The following is a 13,614-nucleotide window of genomic DNA, read 5'->3' as shown; positions in this document are numbered from 1 at the left end:
ATGACTGAGTAACATTTCTGCTGTAGATGGGCTGACCACGAGTTGGAGAACACTCGATCACAGTGAACAATGATAAATATAACCAAGAAAATATAATACACAATAGTGACTTTCAAAAGAAAAAATATATGGCTTTTCACACCCTTCTTTACTTGCTCTTTTACTATGCCCCAACCGCTGACCTGGTGCAGGGGGAAGAACAAGAAGGGAGGGAAATGAAAGAATAAATCACTACCACTTCACCACGGCTAGTCCCAGAGCGGTGGGTTACACCCACACTAAGGATGGGAGAAAAGATGGAGCTGGATGTGAGATGAAAATTCCACTTCTGAATTTGGCCTGCTGTGACGCAAGGTGGGTCAGAAATACAAAGGCAATGTGGTTTTATCCGTGGGAGATAAAAGTCTGCTCCCCAAAAAAGGAATCAAGTCAGGAGCTCTTGAAGAAACGATGACTTTCTGGGTAGGGAGACATTGGCTGCATCATCAAAATCATCCTCAAAAGCTAAACTCAAACCACAGTAATTGTCTAGTGCTCTGGAGTCCTTCAGCAGTGACTGCGCTCCAGTTACTTATAATCCATTCTGGGTTTGTACATCACTGCGCATGGATGGAGCGGTCCCCAAAGCCCTGGGTCAGGACAGATTCCACCAATCAACATCTCAAAATACTAAAACCCGAGGGGTCAATGCTAAGGTGAGTGGGTACCATAAGTTGGGTGAGGCAATAGGGCTTGTTAATCCTATGTTGTGTGGTTAGAGGCTGTCTAGTAGGTACCCAGCCCTGCACTACACGCTTAAGCACTAACTGTGCTTGGCCCTGTTGTTGCTGCCACTGTGTCACTCATCTCTCTTTCTCTGACCTCGACTTTACTAAGCATGATGTCCCTCTCCAGGGATTAATTCCTCCTGATAACATGGCCCAAGCCTGAAAATGAGACAAAGTCTCGCTGTTCTCACGTCTACGGAGCATTCTGACTTTACGCCATTGAAGACAAATATTATCCCATAGGCAAGCCATGTTCAGCAGTTCAAGGTGAGTATATATCTCCACTTCCATATGATACAACTCCCAAGGTGTCTCCCAAAAGAACAAAGCAAAAAGCTTTATCTTCAGCAGTCTACCTGATTGTCAGGGGACCTTCCCATATTAACCACCTCTGTGATAAGAGCATACAAAAGACTGACAAGAAATCTTCATTAGGTGAGTGAACCCACAAGTTCAGGAACCCAATGGAGCACCATTGACATCAGTCAAAAACTTAGCTTCTTACTTGATTTAAAAAAAAAAAATACACCAACCTTTGCCTATGAAATGTATTTTCCTTTAGTTGAAATAAAAATGCATGTTTTGAGTTGCATCCTTAGTTGTTATTAGGAAAGTATCTGACAATCTGTTCCACAGTTGACCCCAATTTCATTTTCGTTGTTGGTATTGAGTGTCTTCACCGCCTCTTCCCACAGATACAGTCCATTTGATTTCTGTGTAATACATCCGGAGAAGTCACCTTCTGTGTTGTTGGGAAAAGGTGTTTGCAATAAATGAGTCATTGGCCTTGCAAAATTGTATCATACAATTTCCAGCTTCATTTCTATTGCCAAGGCCCTACTTTCCAACCACTATCCCTTCTTTATTTCCAGCCTTTGCATTCCAACTGGCAATAATTATCTATGCATCTTGATCACATGGCGGTAGATTTATGATTGAGGAAGATGATAAAATTCTTCAATATATGCAACATTAGCTTTGTGGTTGGTGCTTAAATTTGAGTAATGGTTGTATTGACTGTATTTCCTCAAATGCACATAGATATTTTCCTACCACAGACAGCTTGTACTTCAAGAGATACCCTTAAAATGTCCTTTTTGGTGATTAATATGATGTCATTCCTCTTGAATCTGTTATTCCCGGCAGAGTAAACCATGTGATTATCATCTGTTTGTCATACTACGGTGGCTGGTTTGATGTTCTAATACTGGAAGGTATGTCACTAGTATTTCAAGCTTTACAGTTTGGGCAGCTATGTCACTGGTGTTTCAAATATCAGCAGGGTCACCAAAAGTGACCAGGTTTCAGCAAAGCTTCCAAACTGACAACAGATGACAAAGACACAATAAGCTAAACTGCTTTTATCTACGGAGTGCAGAATCACTTCTAACAGGTATTATTTTCTCTTTTATGGTGCTTCAGAGATAGCTGGAGATTAACCCAAGGCCTCTGAGCAGATCTAAGGGGGAAAAAATCAAATAATAAAATATTATGGTTGCTTCTTAGCTTGTAGGCTATACTTTTTCAAAAACTGGCATCTTTATAGTACAATATACTCTGGTGACTCATTGCTTGAACATTTAGCTGCTAATGGAAAGGTTAATGGTTCAAACCTACTCAGAGGCTCAGAGGGGAAGGGACTTGACAATTTGCTTCTGTGAAGATCATAGCCAAGAAAACATTGTGTGGCGGTTCTGTAATGTTACATGGGGTCACTACAAGTATATGTCCAAAGTCAACGTGAAGATGGCACTGCGCAGCAACCTACCACCGTAATCACTGAGCGTGACAAGGACATCTGAGCATCTCATATTTAACTGAAAACGTCTGATTTAGTCTTCAAATGTTTCCTAATGTACCTGGGACTATTCTATACATGAAAGACACAGTCATAAGTGAAGTTTTCATGGAATTTGCATATTTAGGAGGGGGATAGACAATGAACAAGATAATGAGTGTGTGCTAAATATTAAAAAGAAAAGTAAAGCAGTCAAGTTAGAATAGAGAGTTGTGGGGAGGGGTGACAATGTTAGTCTGATACAGAAAAATCCCCACAGGAAAGATCATATTGAATGAAGTCTGAAGGAGGTGAGGAAGTCAGACATACTCTGTGAAGAAAGAATAGCCAAGAAGATGGATGAATTTGCAAAAAAAGGTCCTGCCTACATAGTTAGAGAACACTCGGAGGACACTGTGCTAGACTGGCGTGAGATATGGGAGAACAGTCAGCGAAGATGAACTGTGGGAGATGAGGGCAGCCAACTCACGAAAATGTTGAGGCCTTTGTAAAGCCGCCATTGTAAAGTTCTTGGAGTGTTTTCAACATGAGAGTGGCCAGATCTGCCTTAAATGTTAACAGGATCTTTAACTTGTTAGGAATCCTCTGACAAGGACAAGGAATAAAGCAGGAAAACTAGTAAGGAAATGGTTGCAAGGATCAAAAGAATGGAAAGGAACAAGAATAAATTCATTAGACATGATCCGTTTCAGAATATAGTTAGTAGATGCGGTCAATGAAATGTACTTTAGATCTGACGGAGGCTGTGAGTAGAAGAGAAGAATCCAGGACTCCAGGGTGCTTTGCCAAAGAAATGAGAAGACTAGACATGCCATTTACTGCAAGGGGAAGAGAGTGGGAGGATGCTGTCTGCTAGAAATATCAGGAATCAGTTGAGGATGTCAACCTGCAGATGTCATTTAGATGTTTAAATGAGACCATTGAAGAGGCAGTTGTATATACAAGATTGAGTTAGGAAGCAGTTTGGACAGGAGATACAAATTTAGACCTTTCTGAGATAGAGGTAGAATTACATGTCTATGTTTTCATTACACGTCCCCAGAATACTTTTTATTTCCCTGCAGGAAGTCCATGTGATTTAACACTGCATGGACGATGACCCTGCCACTGAGTTGTGACCGTTCTAACCTCTTCTCATGGAAAGAGTTATGAAAATGACTCAATACAATGTGTTCACATCGCTATATTATTTTCAGTCATCTATATGTTAGGCAGTTCACAGTGTTGTTGTTGTTGTTGTTAGGTGCCGCCGAGTCCGTTCTGACTCAGCAGCTTCACAGTTATTATCTTGGAGTTTATTGCTGCAGCCAATGGGTCAGTCTATCTCATTAAAGGTCATCCTCTTTCTTCACTGCCCTTCTACTTAACCAAGCCTGCTGTCCTTTTCCCGGGGCTGGTTTCTCCTTATAACATGCCCAACGTGTGTGAGGCAATGAGCATTCTAGCAGTACTTCTTTCAGGACAGATTTGTTTGTTCTTGGCAGTCCGTGGCACTTTCAATAGTCTTCCTTAGCACCATCATTCAAATGAGTCGATTCTTCTTTGGTGTTCCTTTTTCACTGTCCACCTTTCACATGCATCCGAAGCAATTGAAAAGTCTGATACTTGATTGTGTGTACAAACAAGACAAAATCCTTCACAACTTCAATGTTTCTCCATTTATCATAACCAGTAGGTAACATCCTGATAAACAAGGAGAAGATCGGATTTGCAAAGATTTTGTCTTGTGAATTGTTCCACAAACAAATCCTTTGATTTCTCAAATTGATTGATTCACAATCAGTGCTCATGGAAGCAGTAGTCAAGAAATGAAACAACACATTGCATTGGCTCAATGTGCTGTGAAAGACCTCCTTAAAGTGTTGAAAAGCAAGGATGTTACTTTAAAACAAAGGTGCACCTTACTCAAGCCTCCAGATGCACTTCCAGGTGTCCCTCCCTTCACATTACATCTCTCCTCCAAGAAGTCACCAGTATCCAGACTTTTATGTGATAATTTCCTTACGCTTCTACTCTACAACATGGGGTCGCTATGAGTCTTCTCAATGGCACTTAACAACAATGCAGCCGTGCCTCAGAAATGCTGTGACTTCAGTCCCACACCATTACAACACAGCACACAGCACAGGAAAGTGAGTCACACCAATTTCATGGTTTCCTATAATAGCTATGTTTACAGTATACAGTGAACCCTCGCCACTTCGCGCTTCGACTTCCGCGGCTTCACTCTATCGCGGTTTTTGCATAACAGCGCATGCTCTGTCATTACTGCCACTGATTGGCTCATACTGTACACGCTTGATGCCATAAATAATATAATAAATAATAAATGATAATTGTAACGTCCAAAATGTTTTACTGTATTTTCCCTTTTTCGTTTAATAAATTGGGTAATACGAGTGTAATGGTGACTAAAGGGTGTTTTTTCATGTCCTCTATGCTCTAACTACGAAAATATTTGATTTACAGATAAGGAATCCTACTTCACGGAATTTCATTTATCACGGTAGGGTCTAGAACCGATTAACCGCGATAAATGAGGGTTCACTGTACTGTAATCTATCAGCTGTGCAATTATACTATAAAAGTTGAAATATTGTAAAAATACTAAAATATGACACAGATACAATCTGAGCACATGCTGTTGGAAGAATGTGGCCTATAGATTTGCTAGACACAGGGTCACCACAAAAGTTCAATTTATAAAAAACATAAGATCTGCTAAGGGCAATAACATGAAACACAATAAAGCAAGGTGTGCCTTTATTCTCCACTGTGAATAAGAAATAAATGTACTAACAAGGGTGGTGACCTTAACATGAGACAAGTAAAACAATAAGCAAGAAGTATCTTCAATGTATATGAAAAAGAAGATGGAGACAATGCTATTTTTTTTCTCTTTTTATTCAATCTTTTGTTGTCTTTTTGCTTTGCCTCCGTTATTGTTGGTTTGCCTACCTATACAAGATAGGCATGGGAAGGAAGCTCAAGGTGAAAGTAATAGGACTGATGGTTCTCAAAGGACTTAGAGGGAGGAGGATGAAGGGTAAGGGAGCCGTGAGCAAACAATGCCATAAACAGGAAAACAACTAACTAAACAGGAAAACAACTAAAATCAATAGTGAAAAGGACGTAGAGATCCTAGGGGTGTCATAGTAACAGCAATATATCCGAGAGGAATTACTAAGAGGCAGAAGGGTGATCATGATGGTGGGAAAGGAGGGAGGTAAAAGGAAACAAAGGAAAGATCTAGGAAGCAAAGCTATGGATAGAGGTATAAGCATAGATGTATACATATTTAAATACATTAATTCATAAAAATAGAAGTATTGGCCAATGTACATATATTTATATGGTGATACAATGAGGTAGTGGACGAACCTTGGGCCTCTGCTCAAGCCCTACCTCAACACAAGAACACTTTGTTCTAACAACCTGAAATTCTGTGATGCTCACCCTTCCGGCACAATTGCTGAAGGCAAAATGGGTGCATAAGCAAATGTAATGAAAAAAGATGATGGTGCCTGGCTATCAAAAGATATAGCATCTGGGGTCTTAAAGGTTTGACGTTAAACAAGCAGCCATCTAGCAGAGAAGCAACAAACCCACATGGAAGAAGCACACCAGCCTGTGTGATCATGAGGTGTTAACAGGATTGGGTAACAGGTCAGAAAACCCAAAACAAACAAACATATTGTTGTGAACAAGGAGGGTCAGAGCAGAGGTGCAAGACACCCATCTGTAGACAATGGGACATCCCCTCACAGAATGGTCACAAGGACAGGATGAGTCCACCAAGTCCACAGTATAACACCAATGAAACTTACAATATTCCTCTGACACCTTGAGGCTTCCTAACCCCCCATTATCATGACTCCAGTCCTACCTTTCACTGTGGGCTAGACTGGAGCATGTACACAGGTACAGATAAGAGCTCATGACATGTGGAATCCAGGTCAGATAAACCCCTAAGGAACAAAAATGGGAGTAGTGGTACCAGGACGGTAGGTGCAAGTTGGGGAGAGGGAGCAGGGAGGGGTGTACCCATCACATGGATTGACACATAAGCATATGTAAACACACACACCCAGGAGGACAAACAACAGAAACTGTGAGGAGAGAGAGAGCAGACAGTGAAAGATATATGAAAATAATAATTTATCAAGTACGTAGTCACAAATGGGAGTGGGGGGAGGAAAAAACAGGAACTGATACCAAGGACTCAAATAGAAAGTATTTGTTTAAAAAATAATGATGGCAACATATGTACAGATACGCTTGATACAATTCATGTATGGATTGGTATAATAGCTGTAAGTCCCCAATAAAATTATTTTTAAAATATATTTTTATATATAGTATATATTTTATAAATGATATTATATATACTATATATAAATATTACATATTTTCTATTTATTTAAAATACACATATATATATACGAATGAAGAATGGGCCTGTCATCTTTTTCTCCCCTTGCTCTTCTTCCTCATCCCAATTTTTCTCCTCCCCAACCTCATCTCCTCTTTCTCCTCCTACTCTTTCTCCCCACAGCGTCATCCTCATCTTTTTCCTCTTCCTTGCACCACATATTTCTTTAAAAAGCAGGCTAGAGTCTCCTCAGGCTGATATCATAGCAAGGTCAAGAACCTGCTATGAGCTTAAAGGAGAATGTGTTTCTATGGCCTCCAAAGCCATCCATAAGAGGGTCCACTAGAGAAATGGTGTGAGGGCTACCTGACTCTGCCTCCCTCCCCATAATCACCTTAGTTAACTTCCTGAGACCATCAGAACTTGTCTTCTCTTGCCCTTGGTCTCAGTTCATGCCAGGGTTCTCAAGTTTCTCTCATCCTCTGGATTCTTATCCCTATAGATCTATGTTTAGAATACACACTATTCTGGTGTGGCACCCTGGTAGCATAGTGGCTTCCATATTAAGTTGCTAACCACAAGGTCAGCAGTTTGAAATCGCCTGCCACTTTGTGAAAGGCAGATGAGGTTTCCACAGGCAAAGGACATTTATAGAGGTCTAAATATGAGCATGTATATATAAATATGTAAATACATTTATATATGATAGGGGAATAGATCTTTGTACATATATTTATTTATAAAGTATTACTGCAGCAGATGGACATTGGGCCTCCACTCAAGTACTCCCTCAAGGCAAGAACACTTTGTTCAACTCAATATACTATATCAAAAGAACAAAGGAAAATAACCACATGATCATCCCTGTGGATGTAGAAAAGGCATTTAATAAAATTCAACATCTTTCATGATGAAAACCCTAAAGAAGATTGGAATAGAAAGGTAATTCCTCAATATGAGCCAGCTCATATACAAAAGGGTTTGGACAAACTTATGAAAAAAGTAGAATTGAAAGATAATGGAATTTTTCCATGAATATCTGAAGCCCCCTTATATGAATCATCAGTTTTGTAAGAAATGGCAAGAGACCCCAAATGGCTTAATCAATATTGAATAGAAGAACAAACTTTATGATTTTAAAACACAGTATCTATCGTATAATCAAAACAGCCTGATACCAGTATAACAAATATGTAGAGTAGAATTGAAGGCTGGAAATAAGCCAACACACCTCTAATCAACTACATAATTTTTGACAAAGGTGCTACGTCTAGAGAGGAGTCTCTTCAATAGATGGTATTGAGCAAACAGATTACCACATACAGAAAAAAATGTAATAGGATCTTTTCCTCACACTACACAAAAGCAAATTCATAATGGATTAAGGACCTGCTATGTAAACCATAGGAATTCTTAGAAAAACATTCAAGGACAATGGTGTCAGGCATACCTTTTAAAAAAATTTTTTTTTTTTAGTAAATCACTTCAGTGGGAGCTCTTATAGCTCTTTTAACAATCCATACATCAATTGTATCAAGCACATTTACACATATGTTGCCATCATCATTTCCAAAACACTTTCTTTATACTTGAGCCCTTGGTATCAGCTCATCTTTTCTCTCCTCCCTCTCCCACCCTCCCACCCTCATGCACCCTGGAAGATTTATAAATTATTTTTATTTTCATATTTTACACTGTCCATTGTCTCCCTTCACCCACGTTTCTGTTGTTCATCCCTGGGGGGGAGGGGTGTCAGGGGTGTATGTTGATCATTGCAATCGGTTCCCCTTTACTCCCCCTTCTCCCCCACCATCTCCCTACCCTCATAGTATCACTATTCCCATTGGTCCTGAGGGGTTTATCTGTCCTGGATTCTGTGTGTCAAGAGTCTTATTTGTACCAGTGTGCATGCTCTGGTCTACCAGATTTGTAAGAGAGAACTGGGGTCATGATAGTTGGGGGGAGGAAACATTAAAGAACTAGAGGAATGTTGTATGTTTGGTGCTTTACTGCACCCCGAGACATACCTTTTAACAACATTTTATCTTATAATTTTTTAAAACCACAAAGAGCAAAAATAAATTAAATAAATAGTACCTCATAAACACTTAAAACTTTGGTCCATCCAAAACTTTAACAACAAAAAAAGTTAAAAGGAAAAAAAAAGCTGTAGACTAGAAGAATATCTAGGGAAACCATATATCTAATAAGAATCATAGAGCAATTATATGAGGGAGCTTCAAAACATTCATGAAAAAAAACATTATATTTTCATTTTCCATAAACTTTGGAAGCTCCCTCATATATGTATAAAACTTTACCAACTTGACAACAAAAAGACAAATGCCCCAAACATAAAATGAGCGAGAGAACCAAATAGACCATTCACCAGAGGACATTTAAATGACCATAAAGCACATGAATCAGTGCCCACCTTTCCTAGGACTCAGTGAGATACCATTTTAGTCCAATCAGAGCCCAGGTAGTGTAGCAGTGACACGTTGGTTTGTAGTCCTCGGGGTCAGCAGTGTGAAACCACCAGCTACTCCAGGAAGAAAGATGGGGCTTTCTTCTCTTGTAAACAGTTACAGTCTCAGAAACCCACAGGGGGATCGCTATGAATCAGCATCCACTGGATGCCAGTGAGAGGATGGCTAAGGTGGCTTGGTGGTATAAGGGGTTATGCCTTGTTCACAATTCAAAACCACCACCATTTTTCTACTCCCCCAAAAAATGTATGGCCAGAAACCCAGGCAGTTATACCTAGGGTCACGATGAGCCAGAATCAACTTGATAGGCAGTGAGTTGAATGATGGCTAAGATTTTTTAAAAACACACAAGAATTTAAAAAAACACATAATTAATCCATTCAGGACCAGTGGTGAGAGTGGCGATACCAGGAGGGTGGAGGGTGGGTGGTGTAGAAAGGGGGAACCGATTACAAGGATCTACATATAACCTCCTCCCTGGGGGATGGACAACTAGAAAAGTGGGTGAAGGGAGACATCAGATAGTGTAAGATATGACAAAATAATAATTTATAAATTATCAAGGTTTCATGAGGGAGGAGGGAGAAGGGAGAAGGGAGGGAGAGGGGAAAATGAGGAGCTGATGCCAGGGGCTTAAGTGGAGAGGAAATGTTTTGAGAATGATGAGGGCAATGAATGTACAAATGTGCTTTCCACAATTGATGTATGTATGGATTGTGATAAGAGTTGTATGAGCCCCTAATAAAATGATTTTTTAAAAAACATAATTAAACAAATTGGTGAGGATGTGGGAAAATTGGCACCCTTACCCACTGGTATAACATTTGTGGAAAACAGAGTAGCAGTTCCTAAAAAAAAAAAACAATAGAACTATCATAGGACTCAGCAATATACTTAAGCGTATACCCAAAAGACAAAGCACGACTGATAATAGTTCAATGTAGAAACCCCTGACTATCCATGCACAGATGATGAATGAGCAAAATATGGCACATACTTGCAATGGAACGCTACTCGGCCAGTAGGAGAAACGATGTCTTCATACATGCTACAGTATGAATGGAGCTTGAAGATATTTTTTGCATACCAAAAGAAATACATCATTCATGAAAAGAAAACTATTGTATGACCTAAAATGAGTAGGGGGGAAAATATATAGAAACCAAAGTTGATTAGAGATTACCAGGGGAGAGAGGGCGGAGCAAAGCAGGTAGGTTAATGGGAGACGAAGCACCACATTAAGGGTAGGATTGCACAGCTGATCATTGTAATTGCTGGCAAATGTTGAATTGGCAAGAGTTGTGTGATAGATATATATAAATGAAAAGTAATTAAAAACTTTTTGAAGCGCAGCTGCTGAGATTGCTTATATGCAAACAAAAACCTCTATATTTCAGTTCCTTAATTTGGTGATTTAGGATCATAGTTTCATGCAGCAACCAGTTAATTTGGCTAATATTGTTTTGTGCTACCAATCTACCTTCTGCTTCATTGCCAAGTGCCTGAGGTCTTAAAGGCTTACACACAGCCATTTGAGGAAGAATACTTAGTCTCCACTCACCTAAAGCAGCGGTTCTCAACCTGTGGGTTACGACTCCTTTGCGGGTTAAATGATCCTTTCACAGGCTCGCCCAATTCATAACAGTAGCAAAATGACAGTTATGAAATAGCAATAAAAATAATTTTGTGGTTGGAGCATCACCACAACAAAGGGTCGCAGCATTAAGAAGGTTGAGAACCACTAACCTAAAGCGACAGAGGAAGAAAGAAAATTAAGAATGGAAGGAGAATATGGAATGTGTGGCTAATTCCCGTCATGAAGTTTCCATCTTTGCCATGCAGCCAGAAGAAGTGGAGGGTGCCCGCTACCATTACTAAATATTGGACCAATTCTATAGACACATTTTGAACAAAGGGTGAAAATGCCAGTCAGAATTTAATTTTTTATAGCATCCAGACTTTCTGGAGACAAGGAAGAGGCTGAAATGATTTCCCTAAGATAATCTTTAAACCTTAAGCCAAAAATATTCCATGAAATCTTCTATAACGCAAATAATTATTTAGATAACTGGTAAAAAACTGCATTCCGCTCTTTTAAGAATACTCTCTATAGGTCTGCTGCTCTTTTAAGAATACTCTCCATAGGTCTGTGTTAGTCTGGGTAGACTAGAGAAACAAATCCAGAGCCACTAATATATATTTAAGAGAGAGCTCTATATAAAAGAGTAATTGTATAGTAAGAAAACATCCCAGCCCAGTCCAGATCAAGTCCATGAATCTGATATTAGCCCATATGTCTGATACCGGTATATAAATTCCTCTTCAGAATCACGCAACACATGCAATGACGCCGAATTCAGGAAGATCACAGCCCAGTGTATGGAAAGTCCTGTGGATCCAGAAGCATCTCAGCACTGGCGTGGGTCTCCATGTGCTTCTCCAGTTCCAGGGCTCTGGCTCCCTCAGCGTAGTTCCTTGTGGCTTGTCAACAGGAGTGTCTCACAGGCAGAGTGTGTGTCCCACCTCTAGGGAGGAAAATAGGAGTTCCCAGAATCCTCAGGTGAAGGTCATGCCCACACAGAGGCCTCATTGGTTTTGACCTGATTGACAGGCTAGACTCCACCATTTCACTCAAGTTGACAGTAGATTATGTAACTTCCACAGGTGAACTTGACTTCAGCCAATTGCAAGATTAGAAACTTTAGGGGAGGTGAGTTTGTGTTCATGGGAGAGGAACCGCTTGGGCAAGAAGGATGAAAATGGCCACACAATTTGAAGAATGTAGTTAAGGTTACTGAATCATGCATGGAACAACTGTGGAACTACCATGTGTTTTGCTATGTGTAGTCTCAACAATTAAATAAATTGGTTTATTTAATGCTTGCCAGTTCTGTACCATCCCCATGACCAGTGGCACATTGGTTAGGATCCATCGGGTTGACATCAGCTGACCTTTTAGAAGGCAATCCCTAGGTGTTTCTTCCCGGTCTGTCTTAGACTGGAAGTACCACTGAAACCTTCTCACCGTCACAGCAGTGGCTCTGTAGGAGGTGCATGACTGGAATTGAACCCAGGTGTCCTTCATGAAAGGCAAGAACTCCACCACGCCTTTCTCCCAGAGAGCAGCTGGTAGGTTCAAACCTTTTAGTTAGTAGGCAAGCACTTAATCATTGCACCACTGAGGCTCTTCATAAATAATGAGTATATATGTGAGTAAGTACAAAGGTTTTGCTATAAAATCATAGCATCCTTTCTTAAACAGAAATATAAGGCTGCTGTTTCTCAATAGAGCCTCCACCTGGTTCTACACATATCAGAAGGCAGCATTTCAATTCCTCTATCCTTCCGCTAGGAATCCTGTGCTCTTTAACTTACACCACATCCGAGCAGCAGTACTGACATCCTCAAGGGACTCAAAGCACGTGCCTTTGAACTTTTCTTTGAGTTAGGGAAGCAAAAAGGAAACCATAGAGGCACGATCAGTACTGAAGGGAAAGGGGGCAATGTTTAAAAAAAATTTGTCCTAAGACGGCCCTTGCTACCCTCAAAGAATGAGTGGATACCCTGGGGTGAATGGGGGGGAACTTCTTTGGCCCTTTTCTTATCAATAGTGTTCAGTTTCCTAAAACATCTTTTTTTTTAATCTCCGTAATTTCCCTGTTTTCTTTGAGAAAATCTATCAAGATTACTTCATTGGATCCCCCGAACAGTTGCCATAGCCTTCAGAGCTCACCTGGCTCCCTTAAACGGACCTGGCCCAGCACATCCTCTCGAAGCCATGTTTGCGTGGACCTTTCCTTGAAGGCATATTACCGAGACTAGGACAGGTGTGCTACTGAGAGAAGCTCTCTGCAGTCCTCCACTGATGGCAGAGACATAGTTAAACACATTTTGTTTGGAAAAAACCAGTGCATGAATAAACCTGAATCATAGTCGCAATATTAGCAATAGTCTTTTATTTCTCCTCATACGATTACTATTGAATGGCTTAAAGAACCTGTGCCAAATCCCCTTCAGTTTCCCCCATTCACATAGAAATGCTATCACTTTATACATGTGGTATGACAGGATAAAAGTTTAGAAAGCACTAAAGTAGTGGTCAAGACACAAAAATATAGCAAGCTGGTTCATGCATTCTACTACTCTCTGGCTGTGTGATCTTGGTTGGACCCTTTCTGAAATTGATTT

This window comes from Echinops telfairi, unplaced genomic scaffold (assembly GCF_000313985.2).
Source record: "Echinops telfairi isolate 266 unplaced genomic scaffold, ASM31398v2 ScPeMD7_7424;HRSCAF=8462, whole genome shotgun sequence".
NCBI classification, from domain to species: Eukaryota; Metazoa; Chordata; class Mammalia; order Afrosoricida; family Tenrecidae; genus Echinops; species Echinops telfairi.
Note: the sequence above shows the minus strand (reverse complement) of the source record.